Source organism: Podarcis tiliguerta (assembly GCF_965153285.1).
Source record: "Podarcis tiliguerta genome assembly, chromosome: 5".
Classification (NCBI taxonomy): domain Eukaryota; kingdom Metazoa; phylum Chordata; class Lepidosauria; order Squamata; family Lacertidae; genus Podarcis; species Podarcis tiliguerta.
The window spans coordinates 33,122,793-33,136,520 of record NC_139538.1 but is presented as its reverse complement, the minus strand read 5'-3'; the positions used below and the strand labels follow the sequence as shown (position 1 = coordinate 33,136,520).

The 13,728-nt window shown below is 41.0% G+C and overlaps 1 protein-coding gene across 8 annotated transcripts in view; it reads right to left on the bottom strand.

The window, feature by feature from the left end:
- The window catches only part of PIK3CB (phosphatidylinositol-4,5-bisphosphate 3-kinase catalytic subunit beta), a 115,887-nt gene that overhangs the window by 53,477 nt on the left and 48,682 nt on the right, over positions 1-13,728 (bottom strand). For 4 of the 8 annotated variants that reach the window (XM_083442641.1, XM_083442640.1, XM_083442638.1 and 1 more), the window contains one exon: positions 6,806-6,945. The exons of 1 other annotated variant lie outside the window; for it this stretch is intronic. The gene's annotated coding sequence lies outside the window, so the exon portion shown is untranslated. The remainder of the gene's footprint in view (positions 1-6,805; positions 6,946-13,728) is intronic. 3 more of the 8 variants (XM_083442643.1, XM_083442639.1, XM_083442644.1) reach the window with 1 other exon arrangement.

Sequence of the window (13,728 nt, the reverse complement as noted above, 5' to 3'; positions counted from 1 at the left end):
AGTAAAGGTGAATAGATGATACAATTAAAGTCAACATGGGGAACCTGTGCACCTCTAGATGTTGCTGACAATATTAGGCTAGATGGAAAACAGGCTAGCCTGGCATCAGGCAGCTTCCAACATACTTAATCCTCATGCCCAATGGCTATATATGTGAAGAAGGCAAAGACTCTGATAAGACACATGGCTCCTGTGTAATTCCTACTTTGGCCCTCAAATTATCACCCAGTGAACTCTGTCACACTTCTTTACAATAGGGGACTATTACCACAGCATAGCAGCTTTCATATAGGATGTTCCCCTCAGAAGTACAGTGGTATCTCGGGTTACATATGCTTCAGGTTACAGACTCTGCTAACCCAGAAATACTGCTTCAGGTTAAGAACTTTGCTTCAGGATGAGAACAGAAATCGTGCTCCGGTGGCATGGCAGCAGCAGGAGGCCCCATTAGTTAAAGTGGTGCTTCAGGTTAAGAACAGTTTCAGGTTAGGAACGGACCTTCGGAACGAATTAAGTACTTAACCCGAGGTACCACTGTAATTAGGAGGAGTTCTTCTTTAGTAATTATCAATGCTTCAAGTATGTTTCATCACAAACCCTGATATTTCAATAAGTGATCACAGACTTTAACAACTACCCTGGAGAAACTAACATACATAACATTAAACATACCTGTACATTCTTGGTAAATGAAATGAAGTGACTAGCTATTTAATACTTGAAAACCCTGAAGCAGTTGTGTTCTGCTGATGAAATTGGCTGATGAAATTAAGAACTATTAATAAATATTCTCACCACTGCTTTGCTGTCATTTGGGAAAACTCTATTGCTCCCTCAATTTCCAAATAGCATCTTCAGGATTAAACGCATTTATTGAAGAAGCACATTTGTTATATTCTGGAACAGGAAATTTCTGGACAAGGTGCACCTTTGTTATTTCTTCTCTATGTTACAGTATTTTCCTACATTGGGCCTCTTTTGTATTTTTCTAATATTAAAAACATTACACCACACATTCACACTCCTTCTATAAGCAAACACTAATGAAGAGTAGAAACAGTAATATAGACATTCAATACTTTTAAATGAAATATTTTCATTCTTGTTACATTTCATAAGTTTTACACAGCTGCTTAGAACAATGACAGTGTGATTTTGTGGTCAGAGCTGAATTCTACAGGGCAACTTGATCCTATACATGCTTACTTGGATGTTAATTCCCACAGAGTTCAATGGGACTTACTCCCAAAGTAGTATGCATAGTACTGCAGACTCAGTCTGATCACTGAATTGTTCAATATTAGCAAAGCTTGCTGTAGTCAAGAGAATATTTGATTTCCTGAGCTATGAAAGACAGCCGTTGACAGGTCCTTCTGCACCATTACACAGAATATCCCCTTCCTGGATAGCAGTGAAGTTAGCTGGCATGAAATCATTGTTTGAATGTCTGTGGCTACTCTGTCTTTCTCCCTGTATTTGGAGCTTCTGTGATACACGAAACCTCGTTCAGGAGCAAAATACAGTGGAAGCTGTACCACAAGTATGTTTTTAAAGACTTGTAATATTTGGCCAGGATAATTCTAATTGAAGAACATATTTATTATACTGAAGAACTGTGAAAGTACAATGTTTGGAGATGTTAAAACAACCACTAGGAATGATTTTTATTTCATCCAGAAACTTAGATTTCGCACTAACCAACACTGAATAACTTATTGTGCAAGCCTGTCTTTGACCACATGCATTTATGGAATGTATTTAAAAGATTTTTATCCTCCCTAACAAAGATTAAGCTGGTGTACAGCTGGTGTGGCATAGTAGCCAAGAATGCAAGCTGGGGGATTGTCTCTCAAATCTCACCTCAGCTCCTAGGTAGAATGAAGTAATATTCAATGTTTCTCATCTATAAAATGGGACAGTGATATTTACCTACCTTATAGGAGAGCCCCCCCACAATCTGGTGCCCTCCAGATGTTTTGGACTACCACTAGCCACAGGATGGCCAATAGCCATGCTAGTTGAGGCTGACAGGAGTTGCAGTTCAAAACATCTGGATCCCCCAGGCTGGGGATGGTGGTGTAAGGATTTCTGAGTACATTAAGAGTACTCAACACTCCAAGTAATATAAAGATGCTAAGTATTACTATTATTGAAAACATAAATGGCTTATAAATGATTTTCATGAAGTTTATTCTGTTCTCATACCATCCACTGAAAAATAAACAGGAATTTGACAGTTGCAATCAATATCTCAACATTTAGTTCTAACTACCATGAATACCAACAAGAACATTCCTATTTCTTTGTTCCTTTATGTGTCTAGTATTAGGTCCCAAGTTTCACTTTAGCTTTTACTCTCTGACATCTATCCCCAGGTGTTATATATATACACACACAGATACTTTTCCTGGTTCTTTCAGTTTTTCACGGGGGGAACCCTGGGAAACAGCCCGTTTCTCCCTAAGTATTAACCAATTTTTCAGGAAAAAAACTGGGGGGGGGGAGAGAGAAAAATTGGGGGGATATAGTGTTTACCCCTCCAATTTCCCATTTCTCCCTGGAGCTTCACATCTCTACCACAGGCCTGTTATAACTGCAAGCATCTTCAAACAGGAACACAAGCAATTGCTATTGACAAATACCACTGCACAGCAAGGTCAAGTGTTGGGTTAAGACCAGCAAGACCCAGGGACAAATCTACACTTGCTCATTAGGTGATGTTGGTGATTCAGAACTATGTATGCTATCTAGAGCTTCCTGAGGTACAGGCAGAAATAAAATATTTCATTTAAAGGGGGGGCAGTCACAGAATGCTACTAAGTTCTCCTAAGATACAATAAAGGAACTGGAGGCCCCTCGACTGTCCTCGGGTCCAGTATTGGACCACTTCAACTGGATATCCCCAGCCGATGTGGACAGACTCCTCCGAGCTGGAAAGCCCACCACCTGTCCTCTTGACCCGTGCCCGTCTTGGCTGATTAGAGCGTGTCCAGACGAGGTGCGGGCCCTCCTGGGGGATATCATCAATTTGTCCCTTGGCACGGGGACATTCCCAGGGGAACTGAAGGAGGCAGTGGTGCGCCCGCTCTTAAAGAAAACATCATTAGATCCCTTAGATCTGTCCAATTACCGCCCGGTTTCGAATCTTCCGTTCCTGGGTAAGGTGATTGAGAGAGCGGTTGCTGAACAGCTTGGTGGGTTTCTGGATGAAACATCGGCTCTCGATCCATTCCAGTCCGGCTTCCACTCTGGTCATGGGACCGAGACGGCTCTGGTTGCCCTAACAGATGATCTTCGTAGACAGCTGGATCGAGGTGGGTCGGGGCTGCTGATTCTTCTAGATCTGTCAGCAGCTTTCGACATGATCGATCACGAACTTCTGGACCACCGCCTTGCTGACGTGGGGATCCAGGGCACAGTCCTTCAATGGCTGCGCTCGTTTCTCTCTGGTCGGGGACAGAGCGTGGCGCTTGGGGGGAAATTGTCATCGCGCCACTCCTTGGTGTGTGGAGTACCTCAGGGTACGATACTCTCCCCAATGCTTTTCAACATCTTTATGCGTCCCCTCGCCTAGCTTGTCCGGAGTTTTGGGCTGGGTTGCCATCAGTATGCTGATGACACCCAACTCTATCTGTTGATGGATGGCCATCCTGACTCGGCCCCAGACACACTGACCAGATGTTTGGAAGCTGTGGCTGGATGGTTACGTGGGAGCCGGTTGAAGTTAAATCCTTCGAAGACAGAGGTCCTGTGGCTGGGACGAGACGATATGGGATTGGGGGGGCAACTCCCATCTCTTGCGGGGGCGCAATTAGTGCCAGCACCGTCCGTTAAGAGTTTGGGTGTAATCTTCGACACCTCCCTTTCATGGAGGCGCAGATTGCAGCTACAACAAAGGCGGCATTTTTCCATCTCCGCCAAGCTAAGCAGTTGGCTCCTTACCTCTCTCGCCCTGACCTAGCCACTGTGATCCACGCGACCGTCACCTCCAGACTGGATTATTGTAACTCGCTCTACGTGGGGCTGCCCTTGAGCCTGACCCAGAAACTCCAGCGGGTGCAGAATGCTGCAGCGAGACTCCTTATGGGGTCTTCGCTGCGAGATCACATTCATCCGGTGCTATACCAGCTGCACTGGCTCCCGGTGGAGTACAGGATCAGGTTCAAGGTGCTGGTTTTAACCTTTAAAGCCCTATACGGCCTAGGACCCTCGTACCTACGGGACCACCTCTCCTGGTATGCCCCACAGAGAAACTTACGGTCTTCAAATAAAAACATCTTGAAGGTCCCAGGCCACAGAGAAGTTAGGTTGGCCTCAACTAGAGCCAGGGCTTTTTCGGCCGTGGCTCCGATCTGGTGGAACACTGTGTCACGAGAGACCAGGGCCCTGCGGGACTTGACTTCTTTCCGCAGGGCCTGCAAGACAGAGCTGTTCCACCAGGCCTTTGGCCAGGGCACAGCCTGACTCCCTCCCTCGGCAATCTTCGCGGAGCTCTGGCCCAATGGTTGCCAGTGGCTTGAATTAATTAATTTTTAAATGAATGATTTTAGAGTGTTGTTTGTGCTGTAATTTTGTACTGTTTTATTTTTGTTAGCCGCCCTGAGCCCGGCTTCGGCTGGGGAGGGTGGGATATAAATAAAAATAATAATAATTATTATTATTATTATTATTATTATTATTAAGAGTTGGTCGACTGAAATCAATTACTCTAAGTTAGTTCATCTACATCAAGGGGTTCACACTCAGTAGGTTTAGCATTTAGCATTGGTGCAACCCACTGTTTACCAGTATCAATTTGTTTTTTGTAATTCACAAGGTAACAAATTTGTTGTTTGTGATCTTTCTTTCTATAACTTTAAAGGCTTAAAAACAACAACTTGACCACTTCTTTTTGACTGATCAAATGCCCAATCACCGACCTTCAAGAAACAAATCAAGAAGGATTCTTTTAAAAAAAGAAATAGGTAGTATTTTCTTGATTTTGCCTATCAACACTACATTTACTGGATTGGAAAGGTATCCAGTATGCCAACTGATTTAATGGGGGTCCTCAGTAATTAAGAGCCGCAGAATTCTATTCTATTCAGGCTCTTTAAGTGTCATAAACAGATGCGCCCCATTAAGATAAATCAATGCTGAATGAGGAAAATGCATTAAAACAAAAACAAAAATGGGTAAATGGAGAATTCAAACCCCCCAAAAAGCAAACAAGCTGCAATTCATTACTCAGCTGAAGAAAAGTATGAGCAGTAGTTATAAGACAATACAGAAAACTTATTTTATCCTTTAGCAGCCTGCCTGAAGTAGAAGAAAACCATTCCCCTATGTATCTTTTATATACCTTGTGAGTTTTGTTTTGTTTCAACTCAAGGGTGACATTAACAAATCATAATCATAATCATAATCTCCCCCCCAACAAGATTCCCATTTACAGATGCCATACAAGAATAATCAGGCCTGATAAATATCAAGTTCCTTTAATGACTAATAGGATGAAGTAGTAGGTGGAACTATGACTGTTCCAGAACACTTCCTGTTTACAACTACTTACAAAATCTCAGGAGCCTAGATTTGAACAGCTGCTTAGCTAGGCCTGAAGAATGAAGGAATCCAGTATGAGATTTCCTGCATTGTGCAGTGGCCCCAAAGTCTGACAATGGGAAATCCAGGTTCATTTCTGCAATCAAACATCTGTCCACACAAACACAGATGCTACATGGCAGACACATAACTGTCTCATTTTTGTTTACTGAGAAAATTAGTGGAAAATCAACTTTAGTCGGTGAGGTCTGCAGCCCCCTGCAGTTATTTTTCTTCTCAAAGTATTGGGTGAGTTTTGCAATGTGACACCTGTGCCTTCCCCAGATATTGTTGAGCTACAACTCACATCAGACCCAGTGAGAATGGCCAATAATCAAGGCTGATGGAAGCTGTAGTCCAGCAACATCTGGGGAGCCAGATTCTTCATTCTTGATGCAACCTCTATTTTGTCTAAGATCTACTGAACTCGGGCAAATTGTTACAGTGCAGACAAATGTTTAAGATAATTAACACAATGGCGTTTTGCCTTAAACAGAGTTAAATTTACAGAAATGTAATAAACTCATGGTTTTGCTTGCCAGAATAAGACCTGACCCCATGGGACGAGAGTAGTAAGCCACTAGCAAGGCCAGCATGCCACACTTAAAACAGTGACACTGGAGAAGACCTTATACATGATACAGAGGTAAACCATGGTTAGCAAATACACTTTAAACCATTATTCCACATCATCATTTGTGGTTAATGATAATTGTTGAGGACTTATTCTTACCTAAATGAACTGCATAGGGTTTTCTAGCTCCGAGCGAGATTTTTAACATAACAGAAATATGCCCAGTATCCAAAGTCTTAAGTTTTTAAAATGACAGACACAAAAGTCCTTTATGCACATTTGTTCTACATGTGTGAAGGAAAAGCCAACCCTGTCTCCTGAGTGTTCAAAGATGAAAACAGGGCTCTATGAACATATAGCTGTAGACACAAAGACACTTATACCATCAGGGGATCTGATCACAAAGGGTCTGTGTTCAAGGAGCCTCATTACCACCCATGTCTAAACATACAAAAGAAAGGTTTCACCTGCTGATGCAAACCTGCTCCCCTCCCTGTGTGTCTGGAGAGGAAACACTGAGTTTAGGGTTAAAAGCTCTACTCTTTCCAACAGAGCATGCATTAAGAACTAATCTATAATGACAGCTCCCTAGACTTTTCCTCTAAACATGTTATTAAGAGATAAATAAGTAGCATAAGTATGGAATGGTACCTTGAAAAAGGAAGAGCTTACATTTTTGCTTTTTCCCAGAGAACTCTTCTAATTTCATTCTGGCTATGTAAGCTTATTTGTACAAACCATCTTTTCTTCTGGTTTCCTTGGAAGGCTCTATCAGATGTTCAAAAGTTAACCTTTAAGAAAAGAAGAAAAAGAAAGGGGAATTGGCATGTTTTTAAAATAATTACATGAAATGAAATTTTAAATTATTGAAACTCCAAATTAGCCCTTAATAAACACACATCCAGCCAAAATACTCTCCCTGAACATTCCACAGTACAACATCATGTGAAATCTACACAATTTTACTGTTGATAATAATAACAATAATACTAATAATAATAATGTAATAGTAATAATATATTCACTAATTTATTGGCTTAGATGCAGGGAAGCCAACAAAGTGCTCTTCTGATGTTGCTGGAACCCATAGGCTTGCTCTGGCATAGACAATAAGTGGCACTGCCGTAAACTATTCAACGCAAGGAACTGAGTGCTACAAAACAACCTGAATGACAGCTCTGGCAGGTCATGCTCCTGAAGGAAACGGACTGCTAAGTTCTTACCTAGAGCATGCCCATATACATTCAAAGCAACAGTGGAGAACCTCTAGCCTTCCATATGTTGTTCAACTACAACCCCCGTCATCTCTTACCATTGGCCATGTTGACTGGAGCTCTGCTGAGGGGAGTTAGAGTAAAACAACATCTAGAGGTCTACAGAGGTTCCCCATTTCTGTTCTAAAGGCTCTAAAACACAAAGGTAGGAGCCAACCACTGTGCCTCCTGCCCTGATATTTCATGGGAGCTTTCACCCACCTGCTATGACTGTCATGGCTCTACATGGTTCTACTATAGCAATATGCAGTGGGATGGATGAGGAGATGACCAGCTGAAAAGAGCAAAAGATGCAGCAGCTGCACACCCTCTTACAGTATCAGAAGTACAAACACTGTATCAGTGCAAAGCTTTGCAATCCCAGGAAGGAACTGTACTTTGCCTTAGGTTTGTGGCCAACTACAAGCCTAGTATAGCTATTCAAAGTCAGCTTCAGATAACTTGTGTACACAAATGACACATCTCTACTAAGTCATTACACATCAGAAGAAACATGCCAGATGTTAAGAACTTCCTTTCAGCCTATGCTAATAAAATTAAGTACAGAGGATCAGTTAACAGGAAAGGAAGGACATTTCCCCACTATTTTTTGGCAGTCTGGCTCAAATATTGTTTATTATCATCAGTGACGGTACAAGAACTAGGGTACAAATTGCTGCTTCAGCTGTAATCCATTACCTCTGGGTCTACTTATATGTGCCATCACCAATATCTTTGATAATGACAATGGCAGACAGCAGGTAATTTATTGATCCACTAGCAGTGAAGGCCATTTATTTATTGTTAAATATATAGTCAGTGAAGATTTCAAATGGTAGCCAAGTAGATATAAAATCTGCAGTTGAGTCCTACCAGAAATCAGTTTCATCAATTTCAATGTGCTTTCTCTCAGAGTACAAGACTGCAGCCCTAATTCTTTGCATAACAGGTGCTCAGACTGCATTTGCACTTGTGTCTGCACTGTTGCAAAGCAAACTGTTCCACCACAAACCAGACCTGCATCAATAGAAGTTATATAGCATCACACCAGCCATTTAGGGGGAAATTCCACTGATAGTTATATAGCATTTTACCAATCAATGTAGTGCAGACACCGACATTACAATTTATCCCTCTGGATTACCCATTTATATGGGTCAGTTTTCCACTGACCTGAAGCACTGTGCAGATTGCACAAGTTGTGCAACTGTATGCATGCAACAATGAAACCCCCACAGATCTGTACTACTGAACAAACAACCTAACTAGTAGCAGACTTTACTGGTTACAGCAGATGTGGGAAACCTGTGGCCCTCCAGGTGCTGTTGTACTACAGTTCCCATCATCCCCAACCGCTGGCCATGCTGACTAAGCCTGATGGGATTCAAATCCAGGACATCTAGACAGCCATGAATTCCCCATCCCTGAATTACAATCTGCAGAAGAGTGGTGCAAGATTCCCAGTTCCGCCATCTCCAACTGACACTGCTAATACAAGTCCAGTATGAGTCAAAGATTTTAGACAGAGGGGCTGTGACCATGTATAGCAAATGATACTCCACAAATCTTCTCTGTGCTGGTTTGTTTGGAAATACACGTTGATGTTTCCATCCTCCACCACACTGGCATGCACACACAAGCATTCACATGCGTGTACACACACACACACTTATCCTCACTCAAAATCTGACTCAATAATCCAGTTAACACAGAACACTCCAGCAAGTCAAAAAATCTCAAGTACAAAAGAGGAAACACACACCTATGGTAAAGTCAGTTGTCAATTTTACTACATTCTTTCCCAAAAGAAAAAGAGAGAGAAAACCCTATATAAGTAAACACATCATATCATGGAACACAGTAGCATGCTATTAATATTACACTTGTATTACAGGGTAAAATGTAAACATTGCTGAAATTTAGCAAGAACTGGTATTATTTTGCATTACCTTTCACAGGGATAAAAAGCTTCCAGTCTATAAAAACCCTTTCAGACTAGTGCAGCAAAGCTTTCACAAATAGGTTCTGCTGCAATCCAACACAGCGGATGAATTCACAGTTAGCTTCTCCTTGCCAAAGAAGAAAGCACTGCAGTCTCTTCTCTACCTTACAAAACCATCCTGGAAGTTAAACTGAAAATAAATCTGAAAGAGCCAGCAGGAGATGAGGGACTAAGCATTAAGGGCTGAAATTCTAGCTCTCAGCACAAACTCCATTAATTTCCATGAGGCTTACATAACAACTAAAAAAAAAAGAGAATTCTAGGAAAGATAAGGGTCTGAAACTCAAGCTTTTTAGTTGCAACAGTTTCTTTTTCCGTGTTCCAAGAAATATATTTCCTTACCAGCCAATGAGATCATATAATTAGAATATGAAGGGATTATTTCTGTAAACAACAATAAACATTTCACAAGAGTATGGAAAATGAAATACCATTTAAAATGGGGGCACTCAGACACAACTATTTCACATATGCCAAGAATGTTTTCGTCAACGTATGAGTAATTATTTTACATTCAAAAAAGGAAAGGAATACCTAGCTTTCTGGCTGCAATACACATACCAACTGTACAGTGGAAAGACTTGCATTAATAAACGGATAAGATATTTTACTACATTATATAGTCAAGACACATCACTGGTTCTGTTTTAACCACCTTTAGCATTTGTTTACTGATTACTGTATATACGACACAGAGAGAAAGAGAGAGAGATACAAACATGCATCACTACAGCTAAAAAGAACTCTACAGTTTATCCAGAAATAATCCAAAACTACCCCCACCCCCCATAACCAGAATCAATTTACTGTCTTCACCTGCAGTTTTGCAAAGATTACAAATTCTAATAACATTTTCAGAATGAGACTTCCATTTTCTGTTCTCTGCGAGATCTTTCATAGAGCTTTAATTCACTGCTACATTTCTGTTAACATTTTGAAATCGTTTGTGGGCAACAGTTTTCCCTAGTTCCCTATTTATTTCCTGCACTATTTTAGTTTGCGCTTAAATAAGTAACAGACAGACTTGGAGAGTCACAAATATTGCCCTATCAATCTTGCTATCAATCTTTTATCTCCTCAAATTGCTGATCAGTTAAGGCCACATCCACACCATATATTTAAAGAATTATTATACCATGTTAACATTCACGGCTTTCTCCCAAAGAATCCTGGGAACTGTAGTTTGTTAAGGTTAGTGAGAGTTGATAGGAATCCCTTGTTCCCCTCACAAAGCTACAATTCCCAGAGTGGTTTAAAAAGCAATCCCTCTTTCCAGGAGCCTGGGAATTAGAGCTCTGCAAGAGCAATAGAGGTCTCATAACAACTTTCAGTAAGTAGCCTTAACAAGCTAGAGTTGCCAGGATTCTTGTGGGGAGAAGCCATGGCTGTTAAAGAGATACAGTATACAGCAGGGATGTCCAACAGGTCGATCACGATCTACTGGTAGATCCCTGGGAGGTTTTGGTGGATTGAAGTCGATCACTGGGTCCCTTTTCTTAGTGTTGGTAAAACAGAATCCAGCCCCACCCCCTCACCTTGCCTTCCAGAGGATGTTTGTTTTGCCAGTGATCTGTTGATGAACGGCTGTTCCCTCCTGCCTAAAAAAAGCTCAACAACTTTGACCTGCCAGTTTTTAATTCTGTGAGTAGATCACAGTCTCTTGGGAGTTGGCCACCCCTGGTATACAGTAACAATGCTTTAAATGTATGGTGTGGGTGTGGCCTTAAGTTGCATTCACTTAAAGGCTTGTGCACCAGTGCAGGAGAGCAACAGCCACAATAGCACCTTCATCCCTTTCAGCAGATATAGAACAAGATCCGCCTCCCAAGCAGATGTGAGGAGGGAGACTATTGTGCTTATGTTATGAGTATAACTGGTGATAGGATACAGAAGTAAAAGAGAAGTAGAAGCCCAAAGCAGTCTACTGAGAAGCAAACACCACATTTAAATCATTATTGTAACCTGCACCTGAAACATAATGTGGGTTGATAAAGGCAAAATTTCCATAGCAAGATCTAAGTGGCTTACCATGCATCTGTACCTGATACATGGTAAATTCTACCTATTCCTTCAAAGGATGATAAATATAACCAATTTACCATGAGGTCATATGTACATCTCGTTAAGTAATCTTCTGAATCCACTCACAATGTACACAAATAGGCGAGGAAGCTCTGTTGAAGCCTCACAGTCAAAAAGATGTATATACAAGCTATTGTGGGTAAAAACTAACAGGGACAAATTAAGCTTTAGGTGAAAATATTAAAATTCCTCTTCTTCCATCATTAGGAAAAGAAAAATCCCAGCAATGGAAGAGGGAGCCTATCCCTGTGCTAGCTGTCTTCTCCTAATGCCCCATGTGGGAGCCTCAAGTACCTAAAGTCTCCACTTGTGGGGTAAGCTGTCTCCCTCAGGAACAGTTCTGCCCCCAGCTGCCTTTCAAAGTAGCCCACTATGCAAATCAACTGACATCTCCATCTATTTGAAGCACAGGGCTGCTGGAAGGGATGAGGAGTGCCAGCAGAATCAGGGCAGAGGATCTATCTGAGGTGGGCAGTGTCTACCTCCAATTCAGCTTGGAACAAGCACCCTTGTTCTGAATTCTCATCCCATTCCTAGTAAAGCAAACCGTGGCTTTTCTTCTTCTTCAAGCAACACATATCACTGTGATGTTCTTTTATGTTTCCAGTTAGGATCATGATGGGTTTAATGAGTGCATACAACTTCTGAACTGGAACTTTCTCCTTTACTATACTTTTGTTTGGAAAGGAAATGAACATACAGAACGAACTTACCAGGGAATCTAAAGAGTGCTTACTCAGGTACTTACCAGAAAGCTGAATAGCAAATGTCAAATAAATTTACTCTACTCACTTGCATGGTGCTGAAACAGTATTGTGAAATACATTGTGAAGCACAAAGCAAGTAATTAAACTGAGAAAGGGATTTTATTCACTCTTATTTCTAAGAAAGCTGTTTCAGATTTTATCCTTTGTGGAACATCACAAAGGGAAAGGCAGGACTTCGATGTAAAGGGGTATGGGTGAGGCTCCAGATACCAATAAATTCCTTTAAACCAAACAAAAATCAAATGTTGTCCAAATATCATCTTCTGCCACTTTTCTGTGCTTAAAGGTAACACACAAGAGACTAGTGACTCATTGTTATTACGTTACTTCCATGTATTCTTTTTGAGTGACTTGTGTCACGACTTCATTTTTGTATTTAGATTAAACTAATTTTTCAAACTGACATTACCTTAACCTATTCTTACAGCTCCTCTTTGATTTACCTTTGTATTGGAAGGCTGGGCTCTTCACTTGACTGATTCCCTTTCTTCTTATTAGGTGCAAAATCTCTTGTTCCAACAGACATCCACCATTTTTCTCTTGTTTCCTACCATGCCCAGGACATTGTCTTGGAACATTATTCCTTACTGTTCCTTCCTTCTTTTAAGAACATTTAAAAAGTATTTTTTTATCTCTATGTTAACTCCTTAATATTTTAAACACGAGTTAGAATACATTTTTGTACCTTCGCTGCATTTGCCATCACATCTTTAGGATTAGGGTGGCTGCACTTTCAACTATGCAGTTCCCCTCTTCTATCTTGCTTTATTTAAAGAAGTAGTAGCACACAACTTTGCACAGAGATCAGCTCATTAAATTGTTTTGTAATGCAGTGAACACGCTCTTAGGGCATACAACAAAAAATGTGCTCTTGGGCAAAAATAGTGTACAAAAAACCACATTTTTATTCAATTTGGTATTTAAATATATGTAGGAATGCTAGAGTGATATGTTTTCTTAAAGCTAGCTTCAGTAACACAGGAATTCCATCTGTGCTTTCAGACACAGAGTGGTATTTCATAAAACTTGTGTAATAATTGTATCATAACTCTGTATTTTGGCTAAAAGCTGGTTTTTCCTGGGACTTTCCATGCTGTATCAGTTCTCAAGGTATAAGAAGTTTCTGTCTATTAAAAGTTCCTGTTTCTCCCTGCTGGGCTGCAGCAGGAACAACACATATACACACTACAGTACTTTAGAGACTAGTGATCTGAACTTTGGAAAGCCAGGCCTATAATGTGTCCTCATCGCCACTGACGACTACAAATTGCCCTAGGTGACCAGGTGGTGTCTCACACTCCCTGACACCAATGTAAGTCTAAACCCACTTTTAAAAAAATAAATCCGAAAACATGCTCAGTTCATCCCCAATTTGCAGTGCAAGACTACACATATTTAACTAAGAAGCAAGTCCCATTTTCCCCCCAGAAGGACTTGCTCCCAGAAAAGCATGCACAGGACCACAGCCTT